Source organism: Hyperolius riggenbachi, chromosome 6 (genome assembly GCF_040937935.1).
Source record: "Hyperolius riggenbachi isolate aHypRig1 chromosome 6, aHypRig1.pri, whole genome shotgun sequence".
In the NCBI taxonomy this organism is placed as follows: Eukaryota; Metazoa; Chordata; class Amphibia; order Anura; family Hyperoliidae; genus Hyperolius; species Hyperolius riggenbachi.
This window is the reverse complement of record NC_090651.1, coordinates 264,181,747-264,209,527: the sequence shown is the minus strand read 5'-3', so window position 1 is coordinate 264,209,527 and position 27,781 is coordinate 264,181,747. Positions and strand designations below refer to the sequence as shown.

Genomic DNA, 27,781 nt, shown 5'->3' with positions numbered 1-27,781 from the left:
TTCCCAATGTTGTATTGCTTGGCCAATTTAGAGGGAAGCCTCTGCATGTTTCTTTTGTACAGTTCTGATCCAGTTCCGCAATAGCAGTATAGGGGGTGCTATTGTGGCTGGGAACGCGAAGAATCACTCACGTTCCCATGCCTGTCGGCCAGTGACGGAGAAACCGGAAGTCGTCGCCGGTGGGTCCAGGAGCATCGGAGCGGGGCTGCGAGGGCACCGATCAGCTGCAGGGGGCTGAGGGAAGCCCCAGGTGAGTTAAACTTATTTTTTCTCCCTGACTTAAGGTTCCCTTTAATCATTAACAAAAAAGACAGAGAGAGAGAGAGAGAGACGTTAATTAAGATTTTTTGATAATAATTGTATCATTACTGCAATGTTCAGAGAAATTACTCCTGAGCATGCTTGAAAAATTCTAAATCTAAACAAGGTATGAAAAATTGAAATTGTTGGCAGCAATAGAGTTTGGTATATAAACTTGCAGACTGATTTCTCCAGTGATATTTAAAGGAAATACATACAAACCATCTGATTGGATATTGTTTTCCCTAATCACAACCATGTATATAATATGGCAAACAGGACAAACACGCATACAAAACGCAATCTCTATAGATTATTGCAGTGTCTGTATTCGTAAACAGAACATGCACTAGGTTGAAAACCACAAAAAGCACACATGCAAAATCGCACACACAATCACACATGTGTACACACTCGCTCGCGTGTATAAATTTGTTGGCATATGTGCGTATATTTATATACAGACATATCAAAATGTCATTTTCCTTTTCAAGCAAGCACCTGTTTCTACTCTGTGTGGATTAAATTAGCATCTGAAAGCAGTTATGAAGCTCACAGATGCAGACAATAAACACCCTGTATGTGTCTTGGGGATACACAACCAGCTTATCCTTTTGTTCCCCCTACCACCAGGCTGCCCATTGTTATTCAGCAGGCCTCTGCAGCTTTCTTGTTGCCATGGCAACTCTCCAGCATCCTCCCATCAGTGAGGAACAAGGCTTCGGCTATAAGCTCACTGCATCATAAAAGCACTGGGGGCATCGAGACCTGAGAGCGTCTTCATTATAAGGTTTTCTCTCTCTCTCTCTCTTCAATGGCATATTTTTAATTGTCTGACTACTGCAGCTGAGTTATTTTAACTGCCTTACCAGGAACAGAAGCATATATGCCAGTAAAGGAAGCACACAGGCTCTCCTAGGCTGTAAAGATTATTTTGAAGCCCTTCCCCCATCCTTCCCAACAGAAACACATGATTTTTTTTTTCTGTGATGCATTTATGTATGCTACGTATGAAATCTGACATGTTCATTTGTTATTTAGTATTTATTTTACTAGAAAATCAGCAGCCCTATGAGCCTAGCAATGCACATGAAGAACCATCATTTTCCTCCATAATCAAAAAGGGCGTGCTTCTTTCAGATCTTGCAGTTGCAGATCTACCTAGCTGTACCACCTGTCTGAGACATCTGGTGTTGAGGCCTCCCTGTAAAATGCACAGACTGGTTATGAGAACCATTGCATTTCAACTCTCATACATTAGATATTATAAGTTAACCCTGAGCCTTGGTTTCCACTCTTGGAAATGGAAATACCACATTGGCCTCAATTCTGGTAGGGTTATCAAATAAATTACCTCATGTGAGGTAATTTACATCATGAAGTAATGACATTTAGCAATTCTGGTAGGTTTTAGTCATGTTTCACCTCATGAGGTAAATTATAAGGTCATTCATGAGGTAATTTACTGAAAATACCTATTCTCATGGAAATTAGGGGGCATGCTAGCACATAATTTACCGATCAGTTTAATACCTGCCTGTACCTAGAGGTAAAGACATTTGTATGCATTTTGCAGTTTTTTGTGGAGTTCCTATTGCTGTTTTAGTGGAGTTCCTATTCAGGCTGTGTAATAGAAAAGAATAGTGGAAATAAAACTCCAAATATTTACTGAATTTTGTTTAATAAAGGATGCCTATAAATATACTTGTCATAGGTTGCTACATAATCAAATACACCTTCCCCCTAAAAAAAAACATCTTCCAAAGACTACCCTAACTTATGGAAGACAATTAAAGACTACTTATTTATTTACTGCATGCGTACCGCTGAAAAACCTCATGTTTTACCTCACTTTATGCATTTACCTGTTTTACTTCATGTTCGGAAATGGAGAAAAATCTTTCAGAATTGCTATAAAAAGAGGTAAATACCGAATGAGGTATTTTACCTCCAAAAAATATTTACCTCACATAGCTACCAGAATTGAGGCCATTATCTCTCAGAAGCTCTACAAATAAGGTATTGACATGTTTCTCAATAACACATTAAAGAGAACCCGAGGTGTGTTTAAAGAATGTTATCTGCATACAGAGGCTGGATCTGCCTATACAGCCCAGCCTCTGTTGCTATCCCAAACCCCCCTAAGGTCCTCCTGCACTCTGCAATCCCTCATAAATTACAGCCGTGCAGTGAGGCTGTGTTTACATCTGTAGTGTCAGTCTCAGCTGCTCCCCCGCCTCCTGCATAGCTCCGGTCCCTGCCCCCGTCCCTTTCCTCCAATCAGCAGGGAGGGAAGGGATGCAGGCGGGGACTGGAGTTCTGCAGGAGGCGGGGAGAGCAGCAAACTGACACTATAGAGATAAACACAGCCAGCTCTGACAAGCTGTTTGTCAGCAGCGTGGCTGTGATTTATGAGGGATTGCAGAGTGCAGGTGGGCCTTAGTGGGGTTTGGGATAGCAACAGAGGCTGGGCTGTATAGGCAGATCCAGCCTCTGAATGCAGATAACATTCTTCAAACCCACCTCGGGTTCTCTTTTAACATGCATGCCAACAATGTGATTCATTAATACAAAAACACAATTTTACCTCTTCTTTTTACATTTAAAAGTTTAGCAGATGGTTTTATTAGTCAACTTCCTCGTACTTCCGAGGTCTGCCCAACCACAGAAGTTTCAGGCAGATAAGGACATACATATGTTTTGCACACATTGGCAGAGAGCAAACAAAATACCTTTTATCAGCAGGGGGGTGCATAGATAGACACTATGCTTCAAAGAGTTTACAGAAGTCACAGATGCTATCTTCACACCTTCCCCTGGATAAATAATAGGCAGCTAGAAGGTGTCAGCTTCAAAGGGAGCCAAGAACCACTTTTGTTTCCTGGTTTCTAATAGCTATAGGAGCTGCCATATTCCCCCTGAATATGGTACGGTTTTGTGATAAACCATACTGGCAACTTTTGGCTAGGTTTCTGATCATGAGACTATGCCTACAACATAGTACCCAAGATGCATGGTGGGAGATTTACATAATCAATCACTGCAGTCTCTGTATCCCTACAACAGAAAGACCTGACAAGCTTTCAAATATGTGTTAAATCAGCAATCTGAGCAGAAAGTAATTTTTCATCATTAAATACTGACTGGTGTACTTGTACACCCTTCAGATCTTCCATTGCTGAAGCAATTGCTCTATTGTCACCACAGATGTGAAATAAGTACAGGTATCCACTGATGTCACCATCTTCATCCTCCACAATCCACTAGAACAAATTGCCTTACTTGATGTGCTTTCTATTAATGTGCATGTGCTTCAATGGCAATTCCCACAGTGTGGTTCCCCTCCCATTTTTTTTCACTGAGCAGAACTTGTTGTTCAGTTGGGACCAAACAGCATACTTTACAGGAATCACTCAGAAACTGCTTCCCTGAAAATCTATACAGATCATTTATGGTGACAGATCTCTAAAGTGAGTACTAGGCTTTACAATAGTACCAGAAGGATTTCTACTTAAAGAGGAACTCCAGTGAAAATAATGTAATAAAAAAGTGCTTCATTTTTACAATAATTATGTATAAATGATTTAGTCAGTGTTTGCCCATTGTAAAATCCTTTAAATTCCTGATTTACATTCTGACATTTATTACATGGTGACATTTTTTACTGTGGGCACGTGATGTAGCTGCTGCATGCTTTTTTGGCAGTTGGAAACAGCTGTAAACAGCTATTTCCTACAATGCAGCAAGGTTCACAGACAGGAAACTGCCAGGAGTACCACGGTCCTCAGAGTTTCTTGTGGGAGGGGTTTCACCACAATATCAGTCATACAGCGCCCCCTGATGGTCTGTTTCTGAAAAGGAATAGATTTCTCATGTAAAAGTGGGTATCAGCTACTGATTGGGATAAAGTTCAATTCTTGGTAGGAGTTTCTCTTTAAAGAGACACTGAAGCGGAAAAAAAAAATTATGATATAATGATTTGTATGTGTAGTACAGTTAAGAAATAAAGTATTAGGAGCAGAGACATAAGTCTATTATTTGTTTCCAGTACAGGAAGAGTTAAGAAACTCCAGTTGTTATCTATGCAAATAGCCATTGAGCTCTACGACTTTGAAAGTCGCAGAGAGCTCTGACTTCTGATTAACCACTTAAGGACCGGGCTATATTTTGGAGATCTGTGCTGCATGGGCTCTGCAGCCCGCAGCACAGATCGTGTTAATGGCAGGGCGATCAGACTTCCCCCCCCTTTTTCCCCACTAGGGGAATGACCTGCTGGGGGGGTCTGATCGCTGCCGCTCTGTGTGGCCGAGCGGGGTGGGGGGGAAGGCTCCTCAAAGTGCCACTCCGCAGCGTTTTCCGTCCTCCCTACCTCTTCCTGCCTCTCGATCTTATGTGCGCAGGACGGATATCTGTCCTGCGCCTGATAGGCTTCAGCCAATCAGAGGCCGGGGATCGCTGATCTGCCCTATGGCGTTGCTGCGTAGCAGCGCCGTTTTGATGTAAACAGCTGGGATTTCTTCCCCGCGTGTTTACATTATGCGTGCGAGCCGCGATCGGCAGCTCGCACACTGTTCACGGTGACACCCTCCGTGAACTGACATGGAAAGGCCGCTCGTCCATGTAAATCCACTTAAGACCTGCCGACGCCTATGGGCGTTAGCTGGTCGTTAAGTGGTTAAGTTATCTCAACTGTATTGTGTTTTATTTTTGCAGAGAACAGTTCAGGACAGGTCAAAAGTTCACTGCCTGTTCTATAAAAACATTGAAGCTGGCCACTAACGGTCCAATTTCTAGCGAAAAATCGTTCAAGCGATCAGAAATTTTGATCGGATGAAAAATCGTTCACTACACCATCAACTAACCAATCATTTCATCCTATCTATCACGACCACCAAGAAAATCCAAATTTTCGTTCGACGAAAATTCATTCGGGCGACATTTTTTTCACTCGTTCATAATCGATTGTGTCCACTAATGGAGATTATTTACAACCAATCTGATCAGAATTTCTGATCGCTCGAACGATTTTTCGCTAGAAATTGGACTGTTAGTGGCCAGCTTTAGAATGCTGAGTAGTGTGTAAACTGCAAATATTAGAGAATGATGCAATGTTATAATTATATACAATGTTGTATAACTGAAAATAAAAATATGAGAAATTTTTTTTTGCTACCAATGTTCTAGTAATTACCCCTACTACACAACCAATTCATTATATCATAATTTTTTTTCGCTTCAGTGTCTCTTTAACACTGTAGCAAGAGGGATATGGAGGCTGCCATATTTACTGTATTTCCTATTAAACAATACCAGTTGCCTGGCTATTCCGCTGATCTATTTGGCTGCAGTAGTGTCTGAATAACACTAGAAACAATCTTGTTAGATTTGACAGTAATGTCAGAAACACCTGATTTGCTGCATGCTTGTTTGAGGTCTACGGCTAAAAGTATTAGAGACAAATGATTATCAGGGCTACCAGGCAATTAGTATTGATTAAAAGGAAATAAAGATGGCAGCCTCCATATCCCTCTTATTACAGTTGTCCTTTAAATGTAATTTTGCCTTACTCCTAAATATGCAAATTATCTCTGCATGCCAGTGAGAGCAAGGCTGCACATCCAGAACCGATGGTGTGTAGTGAGCCTGTACAGTACATCAAGATGGCGCCGGGTGCGGACGCCACGGCCACAGGGCTCCGGCCTTTTTTATTTTATTTTCTTTAAATTTCTCCCAACTGCTCTCACCTACAACCTCCATCTGCCTGGTGAGATGCAGGGGACACAGGCGTGCAGCGCAGGCTGCCTCGGCTGGTCGGGTTGCTCTGCCGCAGGAGACCGACTGCAGGGGAAGCTTACCAGCATGTGTACCATCCGCTGGGACCTGTGAGCGGGGAGAGACGCGCGCTGACACCACCGGTCCGACCTCCGCATTCTGTGCAGGCTGTTGAGAGGGGCCACTGCACCGCCGTTGCCGGGAGACCAGGACGCCTCGTGGAGGTTGAACGGGAGACCGCTGGGATGGACGAGATGTCGGGGGCCGGCCGCCCTCCTCCATTGGCCCATCTGCCCGAGCGGGAGCTCCCATCTGCCGCTACAGCCCCGCAGCTGCATCACCATAGAGCCAAGCTCCCATCTGCCGCTACAGCCCCGCAGCTCCATGATCTCCGCGCTCTCTATCGCCACGTGTCTGCCAGGACACCACGGGGCCTGATCAGCTGAGCGGCCACCGCCACCCACGTGGAGGGACGATAGGCCCAGGCACTTCACGGCTTCGCACTGCCTCTGATCAACCACCGCTGCTGCCAGGCACAGGCAGGATGCCTCACCATCCAGACCGCAGGGGAGTTCACATCATCCCCTGGTGGCACATCACTGCTGCCCTGCCCAGGTGAGCCCTCCAGCTCGGCCACTAGCTCCATCGGCCTGTGCGGCCACTTGCTTTCCAGCTCGGCCACTAGCTCCATCGGCCTGTGCGGCCACTGGCTCTCCAGCTCGGCCACTAGCTCCATCGGCCTGTGCGGCCACTGGCTCTCCAGCTCAGCCACTAGCTCCATCGGCCTGTGCGGCCACTTGCTTTCCAGCTCGGCCACTAGCTCCATCGGCCTGTGCGGCCACTGGCTCTCCAGCTCGGCCACTAGCTCCATCGGCCTGTGCGGCCACTGGCTCTCCAGCTCGGCCACTAGCTCCATCGGCCTGTGCGGCCACTGGCTCTCCAGCTCGGCCACTAGCTCCATCGGCCTGTGCGGCAACTGGCTCTTTTTTTTTTCTCCCAGAGGCACTGGGTCTCCTCTGCCTGCAACCACCATCAATGGATTCTGGGCAGCAAGCCAGGGCCTGGACTGTTTGTCGTACTGTACCCAGGGTTTTTAAATCTGTAGCCGTAATAGGGACACTCTCTCCTCCTGTTTTGGTTCTCTCCTTCTTTCCTCATTCTCTTTTTAGCTATCCCTTCTCTCTCTCTCTCTTTCTCTATCCACTCTTTTCCAGGACACACTGCAGGGCATCTGGAGCTGCTGTGGAGCGAGCGAGCGCTGTCGGTAGTTGGCAGGCAGCTACCCTCACATAGCACTCCAGACTTCCCCACGCGTCCTTCGCTATAGTTATGTGCTGTTTGTACACACAGGTATATGTTTACTTTGTACTACTGTATATGATTGTATGTGTTGAAGATCGCATGTAGGTGTTTGTACCATCACCGACCCTGTATGAGCCAAAAACAATTCCGGGTACAACCCCGTTATACTTGGCGAAATAAATTATTCTGATTCTGTAGCTAAGTAAAAAAATGATTTGGGGTAACATAAATCCAGTATTCAGATCTGCTGATTTATCATAAATATCCTCCCTTTAATTTAAGCAGGAGGATAGGGAGGCAGAACTAAATATTAGGGAAATGTCCACATGCTTAAAATGTGATAAAATTATAGATTAATGTTATATTATGCAAAATTATTTCTATACTTCTTCTTGAGAGCCATGAATGCTAAAATCATAAATTTACAAATAACATCTGTGAATGCGATTCCTAAACAAGATGGCCAGCAGCCATAACAGCAATGCACAGTCCAAATATTGTGATCAGGAGAGTTCAACACTATATAATAAACTGCAATCTGGATCCAATAACTGTCAGCCACAGTGTGAAGGATAAAACAGAATAAGGTAGAACTCACTGCAGTGACCATCTGCCCTGACTAAACAGCCATGGATGCTGTAACTCACAGCTTACTCACATACGCCATACCTACCACACCAGTCTAATGTCACAGTGATGACATCACTCCACACTTCCAACTGCATATTATTAACAGAGGGTACCACAGCACCCAAGGCAAATTCAGACACACTGGTGCAACAAAGGTTTCCAGCGAGGAGTGCTCGTCAACAAAAGAAAAGCATTCTTATAGGGCCCAATGAAAACAATAATCTTATCAATAAGATTCCTACATACACGCATTTTTTTTCACCTACTTTTTGGTACATTTTTGCTTGCAGAGTGCTGAAAAATTATTTTAAACAGAAGATGAAAATTATCTCCTAGGAGAAAACTTAGGAGAAAAGGTGATTGGATCAGGCTCATAGTATGTCACTGCAAACTATTAACAAAACAATGAAAACAAATAAAAATGCAATCATGTGACCCAAGTAGCAAAGGGCTTTGTGAAGTCATGTCACAGTTATATACACTCCTCTCGTCTGAATCGGATTCCTAAGGGACAGCCTAACCTGTGATATCACTTCCTTTTACATTGTTCCATAGATGTCAGAAACCCTCTCAGTAATCAAATTGAGCAATCTTAACAAATGTAACCCCCACCCCTCCACAATAATAATATATAAATGTAGATGTACTAGCTCATTAGCAAAATAATTAATCAATCAAACACAGAACATTATACATCACGCTTTTCTCCTGGCGGACTCAAAGCGCCAGAGCTGCAGCCACTAGGACACGCTCTAGAGGCAGTAGCAGTGTTAGGGAGACTTGCCCAAGATCTCCTACTGAATAGGTGCTGGCTTACTGAACAGGCAGAGCCAAGATTCAAACCCAGGTCTCCTGTGTCAGAGGCAGAGCCCTTAACCATGCAGCCACATCACATAGTTGTAAATCAATTCAGGTGTAGGAGATAGTTCTAGCTAAACAAGATATATATTGGCCAAGTCATTAATGGAGTTTATATCAAATAAGAAGGAAACTGTAGTGGACCACATAAAATAATGGTGACATGTAAAATAATAATACTGTAGTAATAAAAAGAAACATTTATATTTGTAAACATGTTTCACTTTACAAGCTATAAAGTATAATTATGGCCTTAGTGTTTTAGTGCAATCACTCTTGAAAAGCATTTATAAAACACAGTTCTTCTATTTTTTTTGTAATCTACTATTTTACTTGAACAGGAGTCATGCACAGATTTTTATCCTCTGCTGAACATAAAATCAGTGCCGCTAAGACATAAGCTGACGCTTATATTTATCATAAGCTATTCAATTTGTAAGCAGAAGATCGCATTAGTAATAGGCTGTATGCCTATAGGCAGCTGATAAACATTGTGCTGAATCTCCACTAAACAGATAATTATCATAAGAACAGTCATCAATCTTTAAATTGTTAGCATCAGCCTGTAATAGCATTGAAGTTACAATGAGTGTCATGGCATGATAGCTATTCTATATATTAATAATTGCTCTGAAAAGCATGTAGTTTAATTGCAGCTGCAAATGGCATATCCATATGCTTCAGAGTAATAGAAATCAGTCTATAGGAGCCTGAGTGTTCATTGGGAAATAAGATGGATTGGGATACAGGCATTGCCAAATAATGAACCTCAACATGTTGCCAAAAAATGAACCTGAAATGCTGCTAGCTGAACTTTTACATTTGCTTGGGTTGTGAAAAGGGCACCCATCACATTCAGCCAATGCACTTTCTATTGAATGCTACTGTTCACACCAGTGCAGTGCAGTGCAGCGTGGCAGAGTGTACTACAATAATAACAAAGCTACATTTTGATATACTTTGACCAGGGCCAATTCATTTAGAGTGGAATTTTCAGAACACTCCCGGTGACAGGAGAGTGATGGGGGCGTGCGCACAGCCGGGCTGCACATGCGCACTACTGCGGTACTGGTGGCGACTTGAGGAAGAGATGGGCCAGCCAACAGATGATCGGAAGTGGCCTGGGAGGATGACAATGGAGCCAATGGCCTCTAGGGGGCTGGAGGAAGCCCCAGGTAAGTATAAATGCTTTAGTAAATTTGATCTCAGGTTTCCTTTAAAAATGACGATCCCAAGGACTTAGATAATGCTACAAGCCATAATATTCAAGATTTAAAGGGAAGCTAAAGTGAGAAGAATACGGAGGCTGCCATCTTTATTTTCTAATAAACAATGCTATTTGCCTGACTTCTGATGCTCTGCCTCTAATACTTTGTCACTTGACCATAATAAACATGCAGACGAGATGATTTGACTCTGTTCTGACTCCACCAGCTGCATGCTTGTTGCCGATGTGTGTGACTCAAAACCAACTAAAGCCAAAAGCTCAGTATAACAGCCTGGCAACTGGCATTGTTTATAAGGGAATAAAGATGATAACCTCTGCATTCCCCTCACTGCAAGCTCCACTGATGCGTACAGAGAACAAAGAAACAGATGTATCAAAACCAGTGTAAAGGAAAAAAAAAACCACTAGTGCAAAAGTGGAGGTTGCTGGAACTTCAGCAACCTTCTGATGTCCAAATGACCTTGCATTTTCCTTCCACTCACTCCGCACACTGGAAGCAGTCTCCTCTCCGTAGCAACAAAACCTGTCACTAGGGTGACGTAGCACGTCCTGACGAAGCTCCGGTGGGCGGAGCGAAACGCGTAGACGCTATGCTACGCAGTACGCCATAGAGAGCCGTGCTCTGACTGATACAGGCCGCCGCCATTGCCACCTGCACGAGGTTTTGATCGACCAGTACATTGGAGCCATTACAGGCCGCTCTTCAACTGATGGAGATAGCTGTCTAGAGCTACACTACCGGATCAGATAAGTGACACCTCGCATGCATGGGGATTCTGCCCGCAATACAATGACTTTGTATCCAGACGCCCGCTTGCAGTTTTCATCACACTGCGTTTCAGATCAGGCGGTCTGACGTGAGTGGGCAATTATCAGCGTTTCAAAATACTGCTTGCCTTAAAAAACTGCCATATACCGTCAATACTTGGCATTTAGACGCCTGTTTGCAACATTTATTACATTGCGCTTTTGACCAGGTGGCCTGACGTGAGTGGGACATTACCAGCTTTTCTAAAACACCGTTTGGCAAAATCAGCCGCTATATAACCATCAATACTTGGCTGATAATCCATATGTATGCTCTGTGGATTATAACGGACGTCTGGCATTAAGATATCCCCACATACTTTGATAAACAGGATTTCCGTGTTGCAATAGTTCTGATCCGGATTACTTTACTTATATTCTCTTCAGCATCTGCCAACGTATTATTCAACTGAGAACTTTTTGAGTCAATCTCTATGATGTCATGGCACACCGTTGTTACAATGGAGGCGGCATTGTTTCATCAATTGTACTGCGATAGGATTTAGGCCTATTGGACTGACTCTATGCAGTAGCTGTAGATACAGGAATTTTGGTGGCCCTTTCAGGCACTCAATTGGTCGATCATTATACGTGGCTTTGGCTTGATGAATATTAAGCGGCTTTTTTTCAGTTATCAGATTCTCGGCTCCCTGATATTCTATGAATAGTTTACTTTTTGATCATATTGGTCACACTTTCCTATACTCTGTGAGTGGTTATAACCATACTTTACTTTATCCAATTTGGTTTCCTCACAGTGGATGGCTATGGTGTCCCCAATAACCCTATTATGATTAAATAAGAATGTTTGGGGCACCTTGATTATCTCCTTTCATACTGGCATTTTCTGACATTGACCATATTGGTTGCACCAATATTTGCCCTCTGTGAGTGGTTATGACCATATTTGTTTAAGACACCTGGGTCTCCTCACGGGAACATTATATTGGTACCACCAAGGTGCAATCCTCTATTTGGTCTAAGCTCTATGATTACGGTTTATGTCTATTGAGCTTTATATAGCTCCTAGCCAGTACTGTTTGGTATTAAATCTGTTGAGATTATCATGCCACTGATAGCTGGATGTGATCTGATCTATTAAAATGCTATTCATATGGGACTGTCTGTTCTGTCTTTGACAGTTGCAGCACATAGTATTGTACTTGTCAATACTTGAATTGATATGCCAGGCTATCCCCTGACATTATATTACTATATACCTGTGTACCTTTTTAAATTATCGTGAATAAAGTGCAGTTTTTTGAGCAGCATATACTGGTTTTGGTTCTTTTTCTGTTTTCAAAACCTGTCACTACCCTGGAGGCTAGCGACATGTCTGGCCGTCTAACCACAAACTGTTGCCTGAGGGGTTGAGTTCCGGTCGCTGCTGGGCAACAGTCCTCATACATTTGCTGAAATCTTAGCCATATTTTGGCTCTTATATAATTTCTCACTCAATGGACTTTCAAACTGGACCTACAGTTGGAAGTTTGTGCTAAGCAGAAGTGCTGCCTGTCTGAGCACTCCCCTCTCTGGCCACCAGAGCCTGACAGTAGCACTGTACAATTTACACTTATAACTTATTCCTAAATCTGAACGTCAGCCAAATCCAGTAATGCATTCAATAAACAATGATTGTAAGCATACATGAATATGGCTGGTGAATGTACCTGAACTGTTATTAGGACTGTGGAGACAGTACATAAATCCTTTTTTTCCAATTTCTCAGTTTATGATACTTTTGACTTCTCTGGTTTTAATACGTATGTACGGTAAGTGTTTTCCTTGTAGATTAAAATAATGCATCATACAAAGCATCTTATCACCAGCAAAGCTTTGCAATTTTAACACTATATGAAGATGTTGTCTGCCTTTTGGAACAAACCAAAGAACTACTAGTTGTGAGCTATCTGATTGCCCATTTATTATAAGCTTCTCACTCTATTATTTCCACTTCTTTTTTTTGGGGGGGGGGGGGGGGGGGGACATGAGTAGAACAGATTGCAATGCATTACGCTCTACTCATCGTGCGTAAGACTTAACACACATTACTCAGCTTAACGCAGTTTAGTGCAAACACCCCATTGGGGGATGGGGAAGAGACCCTTCACCTGAAAATGTTGGGAGGTGGCAGAGAACTTTCTGCCCCACCAAACACACACAGCCAAGGAGCAAACCGCCCTTCCCCCATTTTGAAAACGTATGGGTTGGTTATGGCTCAGTGGAACAGTGCTACACATTTTGTGGTTCTTCTGTACTGACTACCCAAACTGTATAATCCGGGTTAAAGTGGTTAATTACTTTTTTTTACACTTTTATAAAAAAAAAAAAAAATAGCAATTTGCTGTGTAAATAAATGTATTTACCAAGCATCGTACTGCATAGTCAAAGCACATTTTCAACACTAAGACTGATGCTATAAGACTGCAAATGGTGTGATTCCCTCCAATGAATAGGAAATTCTGCATGCATATGCACTATTGTATCTTCACATAGTAGCTGGATAGTGTAATGTTAAGGACTCTGCCGCTGACGCAGTAGACCAGGGTTTCGAATCTCAGCTCTTCCTGTTCAGTAAGCAGCACCTATACAGTAAGGAGACCTTGTGCAAGACTCCCTAACACTGCTACTGCTCACAGAGCACTCCCTAGTGGCTGCAGCTCTGGTGCTTTGAGTCCACCAGGAGAAAAGCGCTATATAAATGTTCCGTCTCTTGTCTTGTTATATCAGTGGAACTGATTACAGTTCCTGATGAGCACTGAGCTGTGGGAGTTCACCGCACATTGTGGACGAGCAGGTTACGATCATATCCCAACCAGCGATCAGTTTTTCTGCCTCGTATGAATCTGAAAGATCACAATGTTCAATCCTTTCACTTAGTAAATCAGGCTTACAATATTGACTTACTTGACAAAATGCATGACATCCTACAGTTTTGTTTTTTTTTAACCTTTTTCCTTTTTCCTACAACTTTTAAATAAGTTCATCCTTCAAAAAGACATGGAATATGTTTTAAATAATCATATAATCTGTTTAATGTTTTCTGCTTTTCTGATATGTGCGAAAGTCTCTATTAATTGAAAACCTTTTTGTTATGATCAATTATTCTTTTTTTTATTCAATGTACTGTAGTGATCCTTTTTCAAATAGGGCAGAAAAGCACTCTGTGCACATCCACAATGGAATCTCAAACCGTTGGCTTTACACTTTAATAAAATTTGAATTATCTCTCAGCAATGCTAAGATGAGTTACATTATGTCAGCGTAATGTCCTTTCTCTTAGAGGACATTTCTTTGTAGCCATTTTATCTCCCCTCCATTATATAAGCCAATTAAGGCGATGTGGAAGAAAAAATCATACAGGACCTAGTTAATCTTTTCCCAGACTATGCTTATGAGAATCAATGATTTATTATATGTACAATAATCGTGAAGTCTAATATGAATTGTCTGCAGAACAATGCTAAGTTTGAGATAAAGTAGGATTTTACAGATTAATGCTTTAAAGTCATCCACTGTTTCTGTATAATACATGTTACAATAAAGCTGGATCCTTGTTACATCTACCGTATATTACTTTGCTGGTTTATTGAATTCTTCTAGATAGTGCATGCAGCTAAGACTCCATTTTCAGCCACAAGCCTAAAAATAGCTTACTAATTATAGTGCTGAAATGTTAATTTTTGTGTGAAATTGACACCTGCAATTTTAAATCCTGCCTTAATCACATGACCACAAACAGAGATGGGGAGGGGTTGCTGCTGCTCCCTTTTGAATTGCATCATCCTTCTGTTCAGAGACTGTCTCTGGGGAGACTGAAGTCTATAGGCAGTGTGTGGTGCTGTGCAGGAAGCATGTATGTGTTGGTAAGCCAATGGATAAACAAATGTACTGCTATTGAGACTGCGGTGTGTGCTAGGTTCCATACGCACCTACAACTTAACTTGCTTGTAGAAGTTATACTCAATCATCTTGGGCACATTTCTAAAATGTGTAAGGTGTCCACAAATTGGTCTTTAACTATGCTGGAAAACTCACCCAACTGCGAGTGTTATTATTAGCCACACACAGCAAGCACACCAGTACTTGTCACAGGGTACATTTGATACAGGGCTCAGGACTAGCGATAGCAGATTATCAGTAAAATGACGGTTGCTGCAAATAGCGAATGTGTGGCCCCAACATCCACTATAGCAGTGGGTGCAATTTTCAACAGGATGTGTCTTGCGCCCTTTTCAACTGTTCCGCTTGCCCCCCCCCCCATCCACCCATAGCAAAACAAGCAAGTAAACAGAGAGCCCAGCAGCATATTGTACAGGAACCAGCAGACCTAAACTCATTAGAGGTTTGCTGAAACAAAATTTAGATATGCATGTTGGCTTTTTTGAACATTATATCCCCTTTTTCCTTTATAATATGTAAGTATTCTATGTATACACATACCTGTGCTATGTGGGCAAGGAATTAGTGCTGTGAAAAAAACATGTAGTTGCAGCCAACCTTACACATCACCGCAGTCATTGTTGCCATGGCAACTAAATGTACTGCTATCGCGACCACTTGGATTTATGACACCAGATGAGGTATCTAGTGATTTATTTTATTTTCCCGTCTCCAGGTCATAATTCTTGAATGGATTACTGGCTTCTTGCTCTGATGTTTTTCTTTCTTCAGAACAACTTAACATTGAAAATAACAACTTCCAGTCATCGTTTGCTGGACAGTCTTTAATGGAAATACTCTGCTTAAAGCATTGTTCCAATCAAGAAGATTAATAGATATACTTTTATATCAACTATTCTAGGGTAGAAAACACCTCATTGTGACTGAAAAAATAGCAGGTGTTTAATTTTCGCATTATGGTTTCTTCATTTAATAACGCAAACGACTTGTTGTTCCAATAGAGACCAGGCTGTGGTCCCACCCCTTCCTTGGGATAAGTGCAAAGTGTCACCCCTTTCCACTACCTTGCTGTGCAGACCAGGCACAGTTTGCCTCGTCTGAAAAAAAAAAATCAATTCCCCATTTAACGCTAAAGTACCTGCATGCATGTAGGGAAATTTAAACTGGGGCTTTGAAGTCACAAGAAACTCAGGGCCGTGCATATAGTTAGATCATTGAATCTAATGAATAGGGAGACAAGACTATGACATACCTATAATTAAGCTGACGGGAAATTTGGGCACAGGGTAAAGCCGGAAAAATGGCTCACCAAGCTTCTGCTCCAAGTACCGGCAACGTTAATTACTATTCCCCCTACAGGTTGCCATAGACAGTGGAGAAATACGTAATTCGGCTTCCAGCTATTGCTACGGGTTAAATTACCGTTTTTATAATAATTTAAGCTCCGTCTTTTGACAGCGTCCAAATTACTATCTGAGCACCGCTTTAGCCGTAATTCCTCCGTTGCTACTTTTACTTGCTTCGAGATCATGTGGTAACAACTTTCAGGTCAACATACAGGTAGATAAATCCATTAAAAGTGTGAGCACGCACAAAAAAGCCGAGCCGATTGGGTGAGTACTATTGAGCAGGTGTAGTGTACGGCTCACGTCTGCGTAGTCGCACAGACCTGCTTGGGCTTTGGTGGAGAAAGCCTCGCCAACTGGATTCATGCTACAGCACAGGCACGAGCCATATTCAGGAAGTCCCGGTACTGGAAAAGCCTGGTGGAGGAGGATGGGAGATGTCTCTGGATTATCCATAGGCTTCTCTCTTTTGAGGAAGTACCCATTTAAGGGCACTTTTTTCACTACAGGTACACTTTAAAAGTAATTTTTAGTTACTGAAGATTCATTTCATGGTTAGGAAGGTACCATCTGGATACCCGACTAACTTAAGGTGCCCACGTATGATACAATCTTGATTGTACAATCTTACCACTTCCATGCAATATGAGGAACTACCTAAAAGTATCAATGCACAGTATATTTCCTCAGTTTACGCATACCTACTCTTTATTCTACTACATAGAGTTGGTAATATTGTGCAATCAAAATTGTATAATTAGTGGGCACCTTAAGCTATCAAACTGTATATTTTTGATCTATAGCTGGTGTTAGAAAGTACAGAAACTCATCATTATATAGATAGATTGGAATAATAGTTTTTTTTTTCTCCATCTAAACCCCAACTTGGGTTTTCCATCTCTGTAATCAGCAGATTTCTCATCTGCATCTGACCTATTTTATATTCTGTGCTTGAGAGGGGAGAGATAATTACAGATGACACAATAAAAGGATCAGTCGCATGCATTGTCCTGTACTCAGCATGATGTGGACCTCTGAGGTCCCGATGGAGAACAGACATAATGCTGACATACCACCCCTACAAAGCCAACACACATAATAGACTTCAAAGGATGTGGCCACCCCATTACATTTCAAACAGGTTAATTCAAACACTTCCCTGTCTTCACCAGCTTCATCTGGTATTCCACCCAGAGTGGTCAGCTCATGCCTATAATTGCTGACCTATACTGTATATTGCTGGAAACATTGGGCAAATGATCACACTTCACCAACAATTGTATATTCTTAAAAATTGTTGTAAACAAATTATATTAACTATATACTTTGTAATCACATTATGCACCTCCTACAATTTTTTTGTTTCTTAGTTGTGTCTAACTGTTAATTACAACCTGTTAGAAGCAAACAGACATTGAGATAGTTACTAAATCTGCTGCAATGCACTGCATCATCAGTGTTCTCCCTAAGCTCTTTTAGCTGGGTGCTCCATCCGGCAAATTTTGATGACAACTCGGCTGTCATTAGCTCATCTCCTCATTCGCTCCTATGCTGTAAGCAGAGTTGCACCAGCCCTGCATTCCCCCATTGTGCCCCGCCCGCCTTTTTTTTCATACCATTCGGCTGGAAAAAAATTCTGGGGAAAACACAGAAAAATCTGTAGCATTTTTAAGAGTACATAGTCATGTCACTTTCCCTCAGAGGAGCTCACAATCTAATCCCTAAAATAGTCATATGTCAATCACAGTTTAAAACCAGAGGCCCAGCATTGCAAGGCGAGACTGTTATCCACCATGCTACCGTCTACATGCAGGGTTGTCCACAATACAGCACTGTGTGCTCAGAATTACAAAGTAGAGTGAGGCAGGGCAGGTGCTGTATAACATACAACCACCTGTGCTGCATACTGGGTAAGAGCCCTAAGATTGCTTTAGAGGATCGGTATTGCTATAAGTAGGAAAGTAGCTGGAGGGTGCACAAAGCTCTGCTGCTACACACAGTTACAGTATATTCTAAAAACAGCACAGTGACTGAGGGAATAAATAAAAGCAGTCTTCATTGTTTGATTTATCTGAGTGACAGGCAGACAGTGGAGCTAAATCAGGCACAGACACCGCAGTGACACATCTCCAGCAAGCAGCAGGGCAACGGACACGAGAAATTACACGGAATTAAAAACATAATAAATATAAGCACACGTGCTGAGGCACTGAAGATAAATATTGATAAAAAAAATGGAATTATGACAGGTTCTTGCTGAAAGCAATGCCTCTGGGAAGGGGGAAGTGGAATTCAGATATGTGTGCTGAGCCTTAACTTATATTATGTATTCTACAAAATGTTCATGGTCTACTGGCCATCTCACAGATAGAACATTTTTGTTGTTGTTGTCTGTTTGTTTGCTTTTAATATAGAGGGGGAAAGGTTTTGGACCTCTATTGTGAAGCAGGTGGTTTCGGCACACGGTGCACAGCGATGAGTGCCAAAACTAGGTGCAGTAATAGCAGTAATGCTATAGTGCGTGGCTTGCGTAAGCATAATTCAAGGTCCTGGTGATCCAGACCCCGAATTACATCTCCCTCCGAGTTGCTATGAATCAGAGGGAAAATAGTATTTAACGCCCCCGAGGATTTGAGTGACAGCAGGGCCAGCCATTATCAGCTTACCCTGCGCCTAGGTCACCATGGGCTCGATTCACAAAAGAGTTCTAACTGTTAGCACGGGCGTTTTCACGCGGATTTTCGCATTGCGCGCGACCGTGAGTTTTCGCGCGCAAACTAGAATTTTCGCACGAAAACGATATTGATTTCGCGCTAAAATTCGTGAAAATTGCGTGAAAATTCGCGAGCGCGCGCAATGCGAAAACGGTCGTGCTAACAGTTAGCACTCTTTTGTGAATCAAGCCCCATAGGCGTTCATACATGTACGGCTCTACTGGGCTTTTATTGCTATTTTGTATTCAAACGATTCCTACCAATTTAAGAACCTTTTCCCCTGTTCTCAGAGGACATGTTTCCCCACCTTATCAATACAATACCTTTGCAGTGCCCATCATAGGAATAAGTACTCCATTTGTCCTCCATTAAATAAAATCTGATATTATTATCCTTACCTGCTTCTCTAGGAAATTTTAAATGTGTTTTAGTATTCTCCCTAGGCTCTTTTAGCCGAGTGCTCCACTCAGCTAGTTTTGGTGAGCACCCGGCTGTCATCGACTCACCTCCTCCTCTGCTGTAAGCAGAATTGTGCAGAGAGGCGTAGGCCCTGCATTCTCCCCACCCGGCTACTTTGTCATGGCACCCAGCTGGAAAAAATTTCAGGGGAGAACACTGAGTTTGTCATAAATTAGTGTACCTGACATCAGACCATTAATAGATAACAAGTCACCCAGTGGCTAAATTTATAAACAAAACAAATGCAAATAAAGTAAAACAGAAAAAAACACCTCAAACAGTGCAATATTGATTGAGCCTACAGCAAACTGTGCTCACACTTCTGTGCAACAACACGCCCAATCAACTAGAATATTCAAAAACAGGAAAACAATGGGTTAAATGATTCACTCATGGACCAGAACTTGAGAACAAAAAATGATTTATACATGCTTAATCCAATATGAATATTATATCTTCCCAAAACAACAACATACTGTACTTCCTTCAAAGTGCTTTTAAGTACCCATATAAAGACAGCAAGTTACACGTGTGTGTACAAATGTTGCTGGCTTGCACACTATTGTAAACTCATATACCGTATATACTCGCAAACAAGCCAAATTTTTGACCCCCAAAAAGTGGGTCAAAAGTTGGGGGGTCGGCTTGCTTGCGAGTCATGTGATCATGAAGGCCCCCCCCCCCCGCTTCCCCCGCTGCTATTACCTTAGCTCGTCGCCGCTTCTATTTCCCTGTCCTGCTCGTATAATTCACAGCAGCGCGCCCCACGCACGTAGGCTGCTGTGATGACGGAGGAAACCATAGAGAGTGGTTCCCATAGTAACGGCGATACACATTGCCGTTACAGGAAGCCGCTCTCTATGGTTTCCTCCGTCATCACAGCAGCCTACGTGCGTGGGGCGCGCTGCTGTGAATTATACGAGCAGGACAGGGGAATAGAAGCGGCGCCGAGCTAAGGTAATAGCAGCGGCGGCCGTGGGGGGAGGGGCACTATACTAGCTATACTGGGCACTATAGTGGGCACTATGTTAGCTATACTGGGGCACTATACTAGCTATACTGGGCACGATACTAGCTATACTGGGGCACTATACTAGCTATACTGGGCACTATACTAGCTATACTGGGCACTATACTAGCTATACTGGGGCACTATACTAGCTATACTGGGCACTATACTAGCTATACTGGGGCACTATACTAGCTATACTGGACACTATGTTAGCTATACTGGGCGCGATACTAGCTATACTGGGCATGATACTAGCTATACTGGGCACGATACTAGCTATACTGGGGCACTGCCTACCATACTGGGCACTATACTAGCTATACTGGGCACTATACTAGCTATACTGGGGCACTACCTACCCATACTGGGCACTATACTGGCTATACTGGGCACTTTACTAGCTATACTGAGGCACCACCTACCCATACTGGGCACTATACTAACTATACCGAGACACACTGGGGGATCACACGGACAGCATTTCCTCCCCCCCGGCTTATATAAGGGTCAATCACTTTTTCTTGTTTTTTTCAGGTAAACGTTGGGGGGTCGTCTTATATGCGGGTCGGTTTGCTTGCGAGTATATACGGTACATGCTCAGGCTGCAAACTTAACATGTATTTGTAGCTGGAATATGATCCATAGCTAAAAGGAAAGGTAATCCTTTGATCTGGAGCAAAGCAAGTGTTGCAAAGCTCAGTCTCTAAGCCTCCGTGTGCACACAGAATATGACTGAGAAGACTGGAAAGAGAACGATTGAGCCTACCCTAGGAACTGTAAAATAAGAATAAGCGAAAAATAGACAGCAAAGTCAGTGGGTAGTGTGAGAGAACATAGCTCCCAATCGTCCCTCTTTTGGAGGGACAGTCCCTTGGAAGTAAAAGAAAATTCTCGAAAGGGAAATAGTAGTTGACCCCTTTGAGAATTGCCACCAGGTGTCTCCATTGTATAATGGCTACCAACTTATCTTTCTGTAGCAATCATTGCAAGTAATTATAGAGACAGGAAGTCATAGGGAATTGTTCCCTGCAAGGACAAGAACATTAAAAAAAAACCTGACATGACATGACAGAGAAAGGTTCTGAAACACACAATCCAAATCTAAAGACCAGCAGGTTTGCGTGGAGCAAATGTACAAAACAAATTGCCAACAGTAAACAAGTCCTGTCACGCAATATTGAACATCAGTGTATCAATAGATGCAGCATGGGTTATTTAAAAAAAAAAGCATCTTAATAAAAATATTGCTTTTTTCATCCTTATTTTTCAGCTCTCAGTGACTCATATTTTTTAAAGAAGTATTGATTCGTTCATGACGCAGACATTAGAATGTATCTGTACCTGTTAACCTGAAACGCCGTTCTAAAATAACACAGAATGCTTGCAGCAATGTCAAACAGGAGAGCTGTCATTTAAAGCCACGGGCACAGTATTGATCTTCACAGCAATTCTTACATTCAGATAACTAGATTTGCAACTGCTGAAACACAAAACCTTCCAAATAAAAAAGAAATACTGTACCTCACCTCCACTGCTAAAAACCAAACACAATTCTGCTCTAAACAGTCACATGACAAAAAATTACTGATGCTTCTGATAATAAGAACCACTGCTGTTGGGATAAAACAACTTCTCTCTGGCCTCTACATGGATGCTGAGGCCCTTATGTAATGGCAGGATTATCAAAAGAATTGTGTGTGCAGTGCCCACAACACAACTGTCGCACTAAGTCTTCCACCCACATTAAGTCGCTGCCCAAAACTGTGCCACCCACACTAATCCTCCACAACAAGCCACCACCCACCCGAAGCCCATGTACTAAGCCGCCGCCCACACTAAACTGCTGCTTGTTGGAATTTAAGGATGATATGCTTGAACTCTGGGCCCTCAGTTACTTTAGAAAACTTGTTTTAGTAAAAAGACTTGACATGCAGTGTCTCTTTAAATGACACTTTCTGGAAGCTCTGTACTGAAGGCATACAGAAGGTTGGAGGAGAATGTTTTTTCTCGTAGAAGGCCAGAGAACTTCTTATGAGCTCAAAATGTACAAACATCCATGCTGCAAAAAGGAAAACTACGGCCAGCGTACAGGAAATAACACGTTCCTTAGAATAAGGGAACACGTCACTGGAAAATTGGATTTTCCAGCACATGCGCAGTAAAGATTGTGCTGGTCATTGTATCACATGCTCCCGCTAGCCAATGGCAGGCCGTGTATGTGTTGGACAGCGGACTCCACCCACTAGGGGTGGACCCCAGTGTTAACCTTTGACTGGTTGTTTATAAGGAACGGACGGTATCAGGGAAATTACTTCTACTTCCTGACTTATACTTCAAGACTACTGCTCTCTTCTAGCTTATAATTTCCTGTCATCTCTCTGTATGCTGTATATAGGCCTAAGTGCTGTCTTAGTGCAACGTAGCACAGATGTTCGTAAGAGAAAGCCTGGGTTACTCGCAAGCACTAGCTCAAGTGCCTGGAACGCTTAAAGAGGAACTCCAGTGAAAATAATTTAATATAAAAAGGTGCTTAATTTTTACAATAATTATATATACATGATTTAGTCAGAGTTTGCTCATTGTAAAATCTTTCCTCTCCCAGATTCACATTCTGACATGTATTACATGGTGACATTGTTACTGTGGGCAGATTATGTAGCTGTTCTGGCTTTAACAGACAGCTATAAACAGCCATTTCCTGTGTGTGTCATTGTTACATTGTGGCAGTTTGCCCAGAGTACCGTACGGTACCAGAGCCTCTTGTGGGAGGGGTTTCAGCACAAAATCAGTCATACAGCGCCCCCTGATGGTCTGTTTGTGAAAATCATTATATTTTTCATGTAAAAGTGGGTATCAGCTACTGATTGGGATAAAGTTCAATTCTTGGTCGGAGTTTCTCTTTAAGATGACTTACTAAAGATTGATTGCTTCGCTAAGGTAATGAACATGAATCAAAGATAACTGATGGACACACCTGCATATCTATTTTGCCAAATAAATTCCTTAAAGCTTGACACGTTTTGGAGTCCACTTTTGGGATGAGATATCTGCCGGCTGTGGGAATGTCGTATCGCTGTGTGCAGCTATAAGCTAAGCTGCTGGTGCCGAACCGAAGGTGTGTTGTTGCCTATAGCATTCTACAAATTACATTTTTACACTGCCCACAGGTGCTTCTGCGTCCATGAATATTCACAACCTTCAGTTAGTAAATAGGATGACAGAAGATCCATGAATGGAAGTCTATGTCTCCCCTGCAGCTTTGAAAAAACCCACAAAGAGCGCCGGGGCTCATTGTCATGTGACCCCACTGACGCCTTGGAGCTCTTGCGGGAAGTTTGAGGTTGCAAGCGAGGCACAGGAACTGCTGCCAGAGCTAGAAGAGGTGACAATGGTTACAGGCACTCTTCCAACATGTACTCTGCAGCATGTACTGTACACGCTTCCAATGTGTGATCTGCATGGGGGCTGGGGGGAAATCTTGAAGGTGGGCTTATCTGAGGGTCTCAAGTTTTTACAAATGTTAACAGACTTTTAATTAACACTACATAAGGATTATAAAGACCTGGATTTTCTATTTTATGTCATGAATGTATATCCAATATATATACTCTATGTTTTGTATCTTCAAATGCATTAAAAGTTATGTGAAATTCGGCTAAAACTCCCCTAGTTTCTCTTGAAGCCTTCAGACTTGATTTGGAACAATACACATATCGATCATTGCAGTCCCACTGCCATTTATCAAACAAAAGCCCAGGAAGGGAAATTAAAGTATCCCTGTCAGTGTGTCATCATTGTTCACAAGGTTGGATAATTACAGCATCGTCACACTGATGGAAAGGATCTGCTATTGTCACACCACATACTAGAACAAAAGCAGATAATGAGAATCAGATGAAGAATTGGTATAATTACAAGTTATAGATTCTAAACTTAGCAGACATTTGTAGGATATTTTCACAATGGCAAACACGTTTGCGAACACAGGTTTGAATTAAAGGGCAACTCCAGAGAGAAAGTCCAAATACACAAAAGAAATACTTCTGTGAGGACTGCCAACGATACAAAGTTTACATGACTGTGCCATATCTCTACCCTTTGGATATATAGATAAATGGAAGAGGTGCTCTGAGCTACCTGCTTGCCACATAAAGACACTCATTTTGACTTGAGGAAGCGGGATCTAGTCTATGAAACACATTGTCTATAGTGTTTCCAATAAACATTGTTTAATTCAGCTATTTTGCTGTTGGTAACTTCTTTTGAGGTAAGTCATTTTTTAAATTGTTATCATTCTTCGAGCCCCTCCTCCCACCACTTTTGGATATAAGGCAGATAGGTAATACTAATCAGACAATGATTCCAAACCCCTGAAAAAGGATACAAGGACTCTCTTCCCTTTTGTCTCACAATGCTGTGTAATGGGTGTACATACCTTTCACCCCTTGTAAAATATGTTCACTGCTTTAGCTGTTACACCCTCTTGTCTTGTATCAACTGTTGTATTGTATACTTTGTATTGTTATACCCTGTATGCTATTGTACAGCTCCACGGAAGATGCTGGCGCTATATAAAATAATAATAATAATAATACAAGCTAAGAATGATTGGAGAAAGAACAAAGTTGTCTCCATATAAAAAATCAAGTCTAAGTTTTAGGATGAACATTACAATTACAATAATTTTATACAAAATGAAATTATGAAGCTTTATTTTAGAGACTCAATACACCTTGTAAAAGTGTTGTGGAAGATGTTGGCACGATATAAATACTGAATAATAATTATTACCTTACATTAACCCATTCAGGTTCCGTCGTTTTCACGTGAGAAATGTTCACCTCCCATTCATTAGCCTATAACTTTATCACTACTTATCACAATGCACTCATCTATATCTTGTTTTTTCCACCACCAATTAGGCTTTCTTTGGGGGGTACATTTTGCTAAGAGCCACTTTACTGTAAATGCATTTTAACAGGAAGAATAAGAAAAAAATTGAAAAATTCATTATTTCTCAGTTTTCAGCCATTATAGTTTTAAAATAATACATGCCTCCATAATTAAAACTCGCGTATTGTATTTGTCCATATGTCCCGGTTATTACACCGTTAAAATTATGTCCCTATCACAATGTATGGCGACAATATTTCATTTGGAAATAAAGGTGCATTTTTTCCGTTTGGCATTTATCACTATTTACAAGTTTAAAATAAAAAAAATATAGAAATATTTCATCTTTACATTGATATTTAAAAAGTTTAGACCCTTAGGTAAATATTTACATGTTTTTTTTTATTGTAATGGTTTTTTTTTTATATACTAAACATTTTATTTGGGTACTTTTGGGAGGGTGGGAGGTAAACAATAGATTTATAATGTAAATGTGTGTTAATTCTGTTTTTTTTTTTTTCAGGTGTAGTATTACTTTTTGGCCATGAGTTTGTTTACATGACGTCACTCTAAGCGTAGCACGCGCTTAGAGTGACGCATCAGGAAGAAGACCCAGAGAAGCTGTCGCTTTTTCAGCGGGGGAGAGGAATCAATGATCGGGCTCCGTAGCCCGATACATTGATTCCTTGGCTACCGAATTCGCGGCCGGGAGTGCGCGTGCACGCGCACGATCGGCCGCGGGGGCGCGCGGTAGCGCGCATGGTTTCTGGACGTAGAAACTACGTCCAGGAACCAAAATAGGTTAAGGAAACAGGTGAAGGCACCCTAACAATGGTTTCTATTTACATGTAAAACACCTTGCCATACATTAACACACCATATATAGGCTAATTTGCGGATAAGCCCACCTCCAAACTTTACCTCCAAAAACCAGGAAAGATGTGTGACTCTTGGATAAACCCACCTCCAATGTCTTCCCCTAAACATACTACTGAGTAGGAGTCTAAAGCATGCCTGTAGCCATAGTTACCTTGTACTTGCCATGCAAGTTCATGTTTCCCACAAGAGTTCTGGGGTTTAACTGGGGTCACATGACCGTGAGCCCCGGAGCTCTTGCAGGGGTTAACTGCAGGGGAGATGTGAGGACTACTGCCAAAGCCAGGAGAGGTAACTATAGTTACAGGCATGCTTCCAACACACTCTGCAGCATGCACATGTTTCCAATTCCCACTCTGCAGGTGAGGGGGCCGCACATAAGCCAAGTACCGATAATGGTCTTCATTTTCAAATAAGAGAACTTTCATCTTTTAGCCCAACATTTAGGTATAAAAATGTTGGCTTATCTATGAGTATATACAGTAATTATACATACATAACATACACCATTGAAGACTGTTCAAATAATATAATTAAAAAGGAATTGTAAAAAAATAATGTAATGAATAAAATTGCATTTTTTTTTTACAATATTCACTTATTTAGTCAGTTTTTGCCCATTGTAAAATGTTTCTTTTCAGTCTGCAAATTATCACAGGTGGCGATATTTTTAGTTCTGCCAGATGATCTGTATGGAATGTTTGTTATTGAGAGTTCTATGCACAGAGGGAGCTATTGCTTCCTTGGCAGTTGAGTACAGCTGTTATTTCCCACAATGCAGTGAGGTTCACAGACTAATAATTTTGCTAATTTTTTTCCTCACTTACTTTTTGGTACTTTTTCAATTGTAGAGTGCTACGTGAATTGAATAAGGGCCAAGCTATCTTAGAAGCATGCCTCAGCATTGAGCAGACAACTACAAGCAGAGGTGAGCCCAGATCACTAACTTATGGTTACTTATAGATACACGTTATTGGTCACTGGGACTAATGAGTCACTGAGAGCTAGCGTGCGCGCGCACACACACACATACGCACACACACACTTTTAGAATGCAATCTGAATAGCAACTGTAAATTTGACCCACATACCTTTGCCCTTAATTCTAAAATCATTATCATTACCATACCAGCTATGGTATGTTGGAAATGAACATTAGCATATGGTCACACCCACCATAGGATTCACTGTGATCACCCAAGGACACTGTGATCACCCAAGGACACTGTGATCACCCAAGGACACTGTGATCACCCAAGGACCGAGTAGCCTGAAAACTTGACTTTTCATCCTCTAACACGCGGCAACTCACCACAAAGAGACATTTTATGGTTTACAAATATGTCATAGAAAAATTATTTAATGAATATTTGGAATCTATAAGCAAACTTAATGGTGTTTGTATTATTTTTAATTAGCTTGTTAGTCATTGAATTACTGTTCATTTTGTGTTTTGTACAAATAGAATGAAAATTCCTCTGGAAATCTTGGTGCGGTGCTCACGGATTGGAGCGCTGGCCCGTGAATTCCCAATGCATGTTAATCAACACACTACAAGTGTAACTCTATTAGCACAATGTTTTGACTCCACACTGGTATCCTTTCCTTTCATGCTTACCAAATATAGTCTGCAGGCAATATGCATGCAGTAATATGTACACACGTATTGCAAATCAAATCA

General features: G+C 41.9%; 1 protein-coding gene and 1 long non-coding RNA gene across 12 annotated transcripts in view; one reads left to right on the top strand and one right to left on the bottom strand.

Annotated features, from left to right (window-relative positions):
• Positions 1 to 27,781, bottom strand: part of NCAM1 (neural cell adhesion molecule 1) — a 485,915-nt gene that overhangs the window by 266,483 nt on the left and 191,651 nt on the right. The window lies entirely within an intron of this gene.
• LOC137522730 (uncharacterized) lies at positions 1,001 to 27,781 on the top strand. Its single transcript, XR_011022423.1, has 3 exons — positions 1,001 to 1,090; positions 26,952 to 27,028; positions 27,566 to 27,781. It is a non-coding gene; the product is annotated as an uncharacterized lncRNA (long non-coding RNA).